We start from the raw sequence: 12,165 nt of genomic DNA, 5'->3' as shown, positions 1-12,165 counted from the left end.
TATTATAGTTATTAATATTATTAGAATTATTATTATTATTATTATTATAATTTTTTAATTATTATTAGTATTGTTATAATTATTATTATTATAATTATTATAATTATTATTCCAAGTTTTATTATTATAAATATTATAATTATTATTATATATATTATAATTATTATTCTAAGTATTATTATTATTATAAATATTATAATTATTATTATAATCATAATAATTATAATTACTATTATTTTTATAATTATTATTATTATAAATATTATTATTTTTATTATTATTATTATTATTATTATTATTAATATTATTATTATTTTTATTATCATTATTATAATTATTATTATTATTATTATCATTATCATTATTGTTGTTGTTGATGTTTATTATTATATACATTTATGCAGACGTGTTTAAACGGTGTAACTAGTTTCATAAAAGTAAATATAAATATCATAAAGTGTAAGAGACTGCCTGAATAATACCTAATGGTGCGTGGCGATTTAAATATAAACATACCCCCCCTAAAAAAAGGGATAAATTTATAATTCTCTTCACAGTCAAGGACGTCACAAGTATTTAATACGCTCCCGGTTGTACCAACACAAACATTGATGCGCACCTAGAACCCAAATTGCTCCGTGTCATAGATTCTAGAGATTTTCTTTCTAATAACATATGTAGCTTATCCATAATAAATTCCCTTAGAGAAACAGTTTCCTTACATACTCGCCTGTAAAATAAAGCCTCACCTCGCAATTTATTCCTGACAGAACTGCTCATTGTTGTGTCGAAGTTGTCGACAACCTACCAATAATAGTTGATGTAATAGAAAACTGAACTTAAACAAAAACATTGTCATAAAAAAACGTTGTTTTACTGACTAATTGGGAATCAATCTGAGATCTTATCGGGAGCCTAAATATGTCTTGCAAAGAAGTATCAGTAGTGTGAATACGCCAAATCAAACATAGGAGCATTGGAACAACGTAGAACAATTTATCACGATATTCAAGCAGTTGCTTTTCCGCACAGAAAAAAATCTCCACTATTGTAAATCAAGTGAAAATAAACAGAATTGTGATCGGCTTTAGAAAATATGCCATGGGTTAATAATGTATACTGAAATGATTAGAATCGCGTGATGTCAACGTTGATTGCCCTGCTAAATTAGATTGGTTTCCGGCATTTAACTATTAAAATAATAGACGTTCAATTATATCTAAGGAATCCGTTGCCTCGAAAATGGTATATTGAAACTGTTTCTGATTGAAGTGCTTAGAATTAGCTAGATATAAGTAACTGTCCAAAACTATTAAAAACACATTATACATCAATTTAATTATCAATGAAGTAAAACGAATGAGGATGATTTAAAACAATTTTTTAGTATTTTTTTTTTTTTACTTTTTAAAGCAAAAAAGAATTTACTTAAAAAACACTTACATTAAATTATATGACAATTCAACATACAACAAATTGTTTTGTTGTTTTTCTGAATAATTTTTAATATAAATTTTTGAAATTTAAAAAAATCTTCTAAGAAATTTCAATCTCCTTTGAAAATACGTTTATTTTTTAATTATTTAATAAAATAGCTAATTTAGAAGCGTAACTAGAAACATACTTTTGTTCAATTGAGAAAATGTTGGACGAGAAATGGATTTAATGAGTTTTCACTCATACATGAGTAAATATATATTAATTTATTTATTGCCAACGTTGAATGAGTAAATATATATTAATTTATTTATTGACAACTATGGATGGAAGTAATGGCTGAGAATGCAGTTAAGAGATTCAGAGTTCGTATCTACTCGCGGTTTCCACCTGATGAAGGCAAGAGAAATAGTTGGCCACAACATCGTGAAACAACAACTAAGAAATATGAGGATACAGTCCGCAATAAATAAATAAATAAATAAATAATACTCATCTCAATAATGAATTCCCATTAAATAATATAAGTAAATATATATTTCGATGTATCATCCGCAAGCAATTATTAGAATACACACAAAAAATGTCTGGGTGATTTTCAATCCCTGCAATCTTGTTGCGTTAATGTCCAATATTGTTCGTTCGTTCAAACACCTGTAAAACGGAAACTACAATTAGTTCAGAGCTGTAATTTGCCACATTACCCGTAGAGATATAAATCATTGCACCTGCGAAATTTCAGCTAGATCAGACTACGGGAAGTGGGCCAGGGGCATTACTTATATCACACCTCTCGTCTGTAATACTTTTAAAAAACAAGATATTATAGCATGTGGACGTTTAAAATTTTAAGGTCTATAATTGTGGACTGATTTTTTTTAAAATGTATAATAGCTATCGCACCCTATGAAAAATACCGTATGTACATACTTATATATATATATATATATTATTATTATTATTATTATTATTATTGTTATTGTTATTATTATTTTAAAAAACAGTAATCTACGGACACGCGTGTTGCGGAGCCCTACTCCTCTTCAGCGTAGCTTGACTGTTGGTAGGATTCAAACCTTTGATCTTATGTATTTCAGTCCAGCGCCCTAATCCACTGTGCTATATTGCCATAGACAATTTACTGCTTCGTTTTTATCGTTTATCTGTTTAAGTGGTTTTTGTTTTGATTTTTTTAAACGATAGTAATGTTTATGTCTCCGCCTCGGAGACCGGCGTTTTTTCTTAGAAATCGCCCAATTTTATTTGGACGTATCATTCATTATATATATTTGTAGAAGTGTGTGTATTTTTTCTCTTGCGCTATCTCATTCTATTTTTCTCTCTCTATCAGTTAAATTAAAATAATATATTGTAATGTTATATTTATTAGAAAAATAAACTAATTAATCTGTGTTATTCTTTCATTTCCTTTAGTTTTAGCTTCGAGAATTATAAAACACGGAGAAATGAGAAGTCAATATAGAGAGTGAAATTCTGATAAAAGTACCAGTAGCATAAGTTAACAAAGTAAGTATCAAGTATCTGATCGTGGGAAAGAGTGTAAATGATAGAAAGAAAACAAAGTAATAGTGTTTGATTAGTTATTAAAGAGAATGTCGACTTGTTGCAATGAAATAAATATTAACAGTTTTTAAGCATAACTCAGACACTTAAGTATACTTTGTGAGAGTAAGTATATACAAACATAGTTGATAAATAACGTTTAATAGCTACATAACTTTAAATCTATTAATATATATATATATATATATATATATATATAAGAGGGGTGTGCAATAAGTAATGTCCCTGACCCACTTCCAGTTGTCTGATCTAGCTGAAATTTTGCATGTGCAATGATTTTTATCTCTACGGGTAATGTGGCAAATTACAGCTCTGAACTAATTATGGTTTCTGTTTTACAGGTGTTTGAACTGAGTCAGGTGGGAAATGGAGCCTGTTGAATGTCGAGCAGTGATCCGGTTTTTGTATTTGAAAGGACGCACGTCACAGGGGGCTTTTGATGAAATGAAAGAAACTTATGGTGATAATGCCCCATCATATGACCTTGTAAAATACTGACATCATGAATTCAAACATGGCCGGATGTCTGTGGAAACAGCTCCCAGACCTGGTCGCCTCCCTTCTGCCATTGATAAGGCATCTGTCCGTCATGTTGAGGTTGCCATTGTGGAAGATCGGCGCATTACTATTCGGCAAATAACCCAAGATGTCCAGATTATTACAGGGTCTGTGGAAACTATCATTCATGACCATTTTCATATGCATAAGGTAACTGCCAGATAGATTCCCAGATTGTTCACACCATTCCAGAAGCGAGAACGCGTCGAGCGCTCAAGGATGAATTTAGAGATGTGCCAAGAAGATGATTCAAAGTTTTTCAAAAGACTGATTACACAGGATTTAACCTGGGTCGATCACTATGATCCAGAGACCAAAGCCCAGCCAATGCAATGGAGGCACATTGACTCACCACCTCCAAAGAAGGCAAGGGCGCAGCCCTCCGCTGGCAAGCTCATGCTCACAGTCCTCTGACAAATCGTACCACAATTACAGGACCCTATTATGCTTCAATTTTGAGGAAATTCAAGGCTTTCAAAATCATGAGGCGGGCAAGATCAGCAAAGTTACCCTCCTCCTGAAGGACAACGCTCCGGTCCACAACTCGCATGCCGCCAGAGCAGAAGCATTGGGGTGTGGTTATGAAAATCCCCCATCCTTCCTACTCTCCTGACCTTGTACCTCTGACTTTCACCTCTTCCCAGCCATGAAATTGTTTTTGAAAGGAAAGCGTTTCCAAGATAATGCAGACTTGATTTCTGGAGGACCAACCTGGGTGTTCTACAAAAACGGTCTCCAGAGCTGCATCAAAAGATGGGAGAAATACATAACTCTGGGTGGTTCCTATTTAAAGAAAGACTAATAACTGTCCCAAGTTTCGTTGCTCTACTCCTATGGGAAGTGGGTCAGAGGCATTACTTATTGCACGACCATCGTATACATATATGTATATAAATATCTATATGTATATAAATATATATACATATATATGTAAACACACACACATAATGTATATATATATATATATATATATATATATATATATATATATATATATATATATATATAACGTCTATCTATATCCAAAAGGTGTTGTTCTGGATATAAGCTTTAAGTATATCCAGTGGTGAGGCCCCAGCTTGCGAGCTCAGGGGAGTGTGGAACCACCCTTTAATTGGCATTGCTTCCAGGTCAACTGTGACCCTGAGTGGTAGTACCTGTTAGGGTCCCAACTATGGGTTAAATAGAAACCGACTTGAAAACAACAAATATATTCTATTAAGAAATGGTTCTTCAACATCTTTGTATTCGGCATAAAATAACCTGAAAAGGGTTGATATGCCGTAAAACAAAAAACAACCAATCAACCAAAAAGTGTCTATTTCTATACAGAAAATTGGACCCTAAAGTGTTTTAATAATTTAAACAAAATTAATATGGACACGTGTAAGATAACTTTAACAGATATTTTATATAAGTTTTTTTGGAGTTTTTATCGACAAACTTATTTCGTATTTAAAATAATTTGTTACTTGAAATACATATTGTAAGTAAGACATCTATAAACGTGTTACTTTAAAAGAAAAAAGCAATGTGTATGCTTGTTTATTGACTCAAAATGGCACTATGTACAGAAAATATTCACCATCGTCTCACTAAATTCGTGAAAGGCACGAGGAGTTTAGGGAGACACGGTGACTGTCAGATTAATGATGGAGCAGGCGAGCAAGCACATCTGATCAATACATTAAGCCCAGTTTCGTGTGCTTGTTTGTGTGATGGTGCTATGCCGGTATATATTAAAAGAGTAGAAAATAACTTAATTAAACGTTAGACAGTTTTAAGTAACGTATCTAATTTTCTTAATGTATAAATATTTTTTGTTGATTATAAAGATACCCTTTAAACACTCTGTAGATGAATCTTTAAATTATTCCACTTAAAACGATCTAAATATTTTCAGAATTAATCGTCATATAACGTGTATATATATATATATATATATATATATATATATATATATATATATATAATTTGATTTTCTTCTATATTTTGTATATTTTAGCTTTTATATTTGTGTTTCTTCTCTTTATCCTCAACATATCTCCTCGCTTTTATCATTTTTCGTTTTCTAACCTCCAAATCTATTTCTATTTCTAATCTGAATATTTTCCAAGTCAGTAGTGTCAATTTGCTATTACGCGTGTGTAATAGTTGATTGACGAGAAGCATTTCGCTAAGCAATATCATGACCTAATTAGCTTTCTTATTTGTTCCTCTTTCTGTAATCCTTATTGACTTGATAATGTAACGTTATTCTTAATCTTCTCAAATTATTCTCTCTCTTTCTCGCTCTCTCTGTCTCTGTTTGCCTCTCTGTATGGCTCTGTTTTCTCTCTTTTCCTCTCTCCCCTTTTCCCTATCTCTGTCTCTGTCTGTCTTTCTTTCTGTCTCTTTTTTCTCCCTCTCCACCTTTATCTCTCTTTACTCTTTCTCTCTCTCTCTATATATATATTTTTAAAATTAAATATGTTTTTAACTCTTTTTCAAGATGTATTTTAACATGTTTTATTAATCATTTGTTGATATATATATATATATATATATATATATATATATATATATATATATATATATATTAGATTGTAAATAATTCCACATACCATAATCCATTTTTTATTCAAAATTACTTAACCTGGACGTAATTTGAACTTCGTTAAATTTTGACTAATTATAAAATCCTAGGATTTCTATTGCATATTATTAGTTTGTTTTCTTTGCTATATTAAGATATTGTAAATAATAGCTCACAATAATTTATAAATAAATTATTTCTTGTATTACTTGTTATACTTGGACTATTGTTCTCAACGTGAGTGTTATTCGTGCCATGTTTCGATCGACGTTGTCCCGACCATCGTCATGTATCTTGGAAAACAGTGCTCCCCGACCGAAACTTTGCAAGAATAACACTTAGGATAAAGACAATACTCCGATAAAAAAACAAGTAATAATAACCAGTAGTCCTCATCTTAAAAAAATCAGAACTGTAAATTATGTCTTGCCTATAATACAATCACAATGTTCGAAAAGTAATATAATTACATTGACATTTTTAAGAAAGCGCGATTACTTTAAGAATACAGAAGAATGAACATGTCAGTCGGTGCTAATTAATGAAAATCGGAGGAAGCACATATTTAAATTAAAATGACAGTGAATGCAAATAAAGGCGGCGAAACCAAAGTAAATCTCAGAATAGGTGAAAAAGAAATATATTAATTTAATGAATTTCAAACATTGAATGAACTCATTTTGCCTTTCACAAAATGAAATATTTGTTTAGCCCACCATTTTGATTACTGGTCCTTGTCAATTATTCGTTTAATATATTCATATATTGAATCTAGACTTTAATTTAACTTAAATTAGAATTGCACGCACATATTTGCATACTATAATAAAAAAGTAAAATTTTTCAGCATTATTCATTTTATGTTGAACATACGTATTGACATTTGTTATCGTTTATTAAATCTTTCATCTGTAAGGTTGCACATTCGTTTACACACATGCGTAAGAAAATGGCCGGTTTACAAAAAAAAACGACTAATGCAGATTCTGTCACTCAGTTGTTGAAATCCCAAGCCACCTTCTAGCCGATGGTCATTACACTGCTCGCCACAAAAAAAGTATGTAGATACTTACATTGGAAGATCTGTGTAGAGATGGTAGATAGGTCGTCGAACATCTGGGAACATGAACCACCACTGATAACATCAAATGGAAAAGTGGCAGTGTTCTACGACAAAGAAATACAGGCAGACAGATACATAAAAGAAAAGGCCATCAAGCCAGATATAGTAATATAGAACAAGCCCGAAAAAGACTGCAAAGTTCTAAGGATCTTGTTTATTGCGTTTAATATTTTGCCCCTGAACACATTGATGAGTTCATTGTTTTGTTATAATACCCGGTAAAGAAATGGACAGTTTATGTATTAAAACAAAAAGGAAAGTTCTAACAAAACGAAAAAAAAAATCACTACACGGGATGTATCCAAAAATCTGACAAGACGCAGAACACTATTAACTGTACGCAGGTCTGAATGCTTCACCCTAAGCCATCCAAGAGACCTGCTTTTGTCGTGTCTGGGAATGTCTCATAAGCAGGTGTGTTATATGACTATGCTAGAACTGTGCGAGATCGAAGGTTTTAAAATATCATGGACGACATCTTGGATCTCTCCGATTTTTTATTCTTCTCACCCCGAAGACAGATAGACATAAGGACATCTCCGAGGTGAGTATTGATTATTGCTTTATCATGTGTATAACCAAAAAAGGCACAAACCTGTGGCCGTTTGCTTCTTTGAGGAATATCACAATTTATTCACAATTAATAGAGTCATCTATGAATTGCCTTATCCATAAACACAGAAAAATGAGATTTGACCACTTGCAATAGTTATCATCAACAAATAATGATATCAACACCAAGAAGTGAGTGGATAATACCATTTTATATGAAGTCTAGCATAATCGTAGCCTAGACGAAGCTTTTGCACAGCTTGGCGTCTATCATGTTAAAATAACTTTGTGGATCCTGCTTGTTCAACTTTGCGCACAAGAGGCGGTGTCACAAAACGCATTGTATAAGAAACAAAGACGAAGAATATGCAAAATCGGTGAATTATAGATGGTGTAAATAATGTACAGAGAAGGATACTACGAAGGGAAAAATACAAAAAAGCAGTTTGAAAGAAGGGATATGTAACGAGGATAAAAGTGAAATCTACCAAATACTAACACAACACGTTACGTGTCGACTTACACACACAAACACACACACATACGCACACGCATCACACACACACACACACACACACACACACACACACACACATATATATATATATATATATATAGAGAGAGAGAGAGGATACTTATATGATGACTGTTGCATCTTCAAGATAATCGCCGCCACATTGAGTTCTCCCAAGCTCGTCGTTCATGTCATCTCAGATGACTCTGCACTCTCGCCCGAGATTTGCACATCTTGAAGCAGATATCACTATATATATATATATATATATATATATATATATATATATATATAGAGAGAGAGAGAGAGAGAGAGAGGGGCAGAGAAAGAGAGACAGAGGGACAGAGACAGAGGGACAGAGACAGAGTACGAGACAGATATGTATATATATATATATATATATATATATATATATATGTATATATGTGTGTGTGTGTGTGTGTGTGTGTGTGTGTAATAGATTCAATTAGATAGGTGCAGTACCTGCGCGTGGAATTTTTGTGACAGTATTTACGCATTCTCCAATAATATTTTTTATTGAGTTTCTACTCGCTACTAGTATTAAACAATTCCGCACGACTAGAAACAATGCCAAGATTAGCGGAGAGTACATGCGGCACTTAGAATTCACAAATAATCGCCCATCTTGTACTAGCCAGGCTCAACTTTGCTTAAATTCGCTGATCTGACGAGAATCGGTGTGTCAACGTTGTCATTCCGTATATACGTATATATATATATATATATATATATATATATATATATATATATATATATATATATAAATATATATATATACATGCATAAATATATATATATAATATACATATATATGTATACATATGCATACATATAAATACAGCTATATACACGCATATATATGATTATATATATATATATATATGACTGCTTATAAATTAATATCAGAAAGTATAATTTTATGCGTAAACTTTAAGTATTTACTTCAACAGTGTTCAATACATAGGTAGAGCAAACCGCTGAAATAATATTGGAACAGTTTTGAAGGTATGAAAGAAAATTGATTCAGCGATTACAAGAAATTTATTGGCCCACTGGCTAATAAATTTATACTTAAAGACTAAATGTTTATTTATAATTTAAAGGTAAAAAATAGGTTTCAAGAATATATATATATATATATATATATATATATATATATATATATATATATACATATATGAGTGTGTGCGTGTGTGTGCGTTTATGTGTGCACACAAGCGCTTTGGAGTGTACGCACACGAAAGAATAAAAGACAATAGCGTATGTAATAAGTTGATTTGAATAGCCTTTTTACGGATGCATTTATGCATGTATATATATATATATATATATATATATATATATATATATATATATATATATACGTATATACGGAATAACAACGTTTACACACCGATTCTCGTCAGATCAGCGAATTTAAGGTAAACTCTTATCTCCTAGAAGTCGTAAAGCATTCTCCTGCTCACGGCCTATACAGAACGCAGCTAAGTTTAATTGAATCGATTCACTCATGAGATGCCTTTCATAATTCGCGTCCTTTATCAGACTTCTCGTTAAGTGTCGCTCGTCGCTCCAGATCGTTCTGACCTCACGGGATCACCAAATTGGCCTGATAAGAAATAAGGCTGATTGCCTAAGACGACAGTGCTGGAAGAAATTTGGTAATAATAATGAGAGATATGGTGCAGAATGATTTCATAAAACATATCATAAATATATAGATCCATTAAGAAATATACCCATAGATAGAGACATATATGCAATCATTCCGATAGGTAGAAAGCCAGCAAATAACGTTGATATACTTTAAAACATTTTGTTAAATGAAAACAAATTAATAAACAGAAATAGTTCTACCGAGCGGGAAATGGATTGATGGAACTTTAGTATAATAATGATATATATGTATATGCATATCTATAATATAAAGCTGCATGTGTATGTGTGTGTGGGGGGGTAGTCGCGAATAGGCTCCTGTACGGTTGACTATTTTAAAAAACTGATTGCATATAATGATAGATGATGTATCGAGACACAGGAATGGGTATGTTTGATCTCGCAGAACAGTGGTTCATTAAAATTGTGGTGTCTGCGTTCGCGGCTGGTTCACAAAGTATGGAAATACAAATTTTAAATTAAAAGAAAAACGTTTACACTGGTTTTTGATATAGATGTACACGAGAATACTTTGATAATTTTGTTTTAACTTAAATATGGATGGTATAATAGAATTGTGGGGTCTGTGTTCGCGCCTGGCCTCCATAGAATGGAAATAGGCACACACTTTAATAAAGACTTTTCATATCTATCTGCGTAAGTATACTTTGATAATTATGTTTCAGTCTGAAGAAATATGGTATAAAAATTATGGGGTGTTCGTTCGCAGCTGACCTCCATAGAATGGAAATATGCCACAAAGTTTAACAAGGTTTTTTTTAAATACAGATCCACAGAATATTGTGATAAGTGTTTCAGTGTGAACAGGTATGGTATAATAAATTATGGGGTTCATCTATTTTATTTTTACTTTCACCATATTTTTCTTTGGTTTTGATACCAGCAAATTCTACGCAAATTTACAGCCCTTCCTTCTCATAACCTATCATACTTTCATACATTAGAGTCCATTTCTGGTAGTTTTGGTAGTATACATATATATATATATATATATATATATATATATATATATATATATATATAGAGAGAGAGAGAGAGAGAGAGAGAGAGAGAATAGGGGGCATGAGTAATAAATCAATAAATCACGAGCGAAGAAGAGAGTATGTGTAGATATTTTCATTGTATTATAATTAATATCCATAGAGATTCGACATTATCCATATCGATTCGACAGTATACGTTTTACTTTCAAATAAGTACACACACACACACACACACACACACACACACACACACACACACATATATATATATATATATATATATATATATATATATATATATATAGCGGTAGGGCATAATAAGAGAAAAGCATATTAGTATACCTTTGGAAATAATTCACAATTTGTATGAATCGATACCTCGAAGAATTAAGCCTGTAGTTGCCACAAAAGATGGGCCTACACCATATTAAAATATTTTTATTTTTTATTTTTAGGTTTATTTTTATTTTGTCGAACCACTGTGCACTCACACACACCCATCTATCTCTTTCTCTCTCTCTCTCTCTCTCTCTCTCTCTCTCTCTCTGTATATATATATATATATATATATATATATATATATATATATATATATATATATATATATACATCATTTTTTCCTGAAGCGTGTTTAATAAAATAACATTAATTCTATAAGGTTGAGAAGAACATTTTATGCAGAATTTTGACTAAGTATTTCAAATGATGTATTTTCAAATAAATTTTCGGTATAATACTTTACCTTTATACATCCTTTTTTAAAAGCAATTTACGCTCTATCAAATCGTTAAAATTACAATTGTTTTTTTTAGCAATTATGTCTTCTGCTCAGAAGATGCAAAAAAAAAAGCAAATTGCTGAAACACCTCGCAATTTCAACGAAGAGTTTGGACGGGGAATCCCTAATACTCGCAGAGCAAAATTGTGGTTTCAGAATTTAGTGCCGGCGACGAGAGCTTTAAATATGATTGGCATAGTAGTCGGCCATTCAATGTGGACAACGATAAATTAAGAGCGTTTTTCGAAATAAATCGACACACAATTGTTCCAGAATTTGCTTCCAAGATAGAAGTAACGTGAACGCCAATATCCAACTCCTTATGAGATATTGGAAGGACAAAAAACTGATTAAATAGATATC

This window comes from Euprymna scolopes, chromosome 22 (assembly GCF_053919585.1).
Source record: "Euprymna scolopes isolate OS-2025 chromosome 22, ASM5391958v1, whole genome shotgun sequence".
In the NCBI taxonomy this organism is placed as follows: domain Eukaryota; kingdom Metazoa; phylum Mollusca; class Cephalopoda; order Sepiida; family Sepiolidae; genus Euprymna; species Euprymna scolopes.
Note: the sequence above shows the minus strand (reverse complement) of the source record.